Source organism: Belonocnema kinseyi, chromosome 7, assembly GCF_010883055.1.
Source record: "Belonocnema kinseyi isolate 2016_QV_RU_SX_M_011 chromosome 7, B_treatae_v1, whole genome shotgun sequence".
NCBI lineage: Eukaryota > Metazoa > Arthropoda > Insecta > Hymenoptera > Cynipidae > Belonocnema > Belonocnema kinseyi.
In genome coordinates, this window is record NC_046663.1 from 6,663,259 (window position 1) to 6,663,528 (window position 270).

A 270-nucleotide genomic window follows, 5' to 3' on the forward strand; every position below is an offset into this window, starting at 1 on the left:
AAAACAAAATTACTAAAGACCAAGGATTAGAAAGGACAACGCAACCTGACATTTGGAAAGGATCTATCAAGGACAAATTCAAGGACAACAAATTCAGCAGGCAGAACCCTACCATCATAAGTGTCAACCTTACTTCAATCTGGAAGGACAGCAACATTGTCGTGCATGAACTTCATTGTCAGCAAAAGGTAGGTCACGCACTTATGAAATGGAACTCTCACACTTTTTGATTTCTATTTTAGTTTTGCGCTAAATTTTTTTGATTTTACT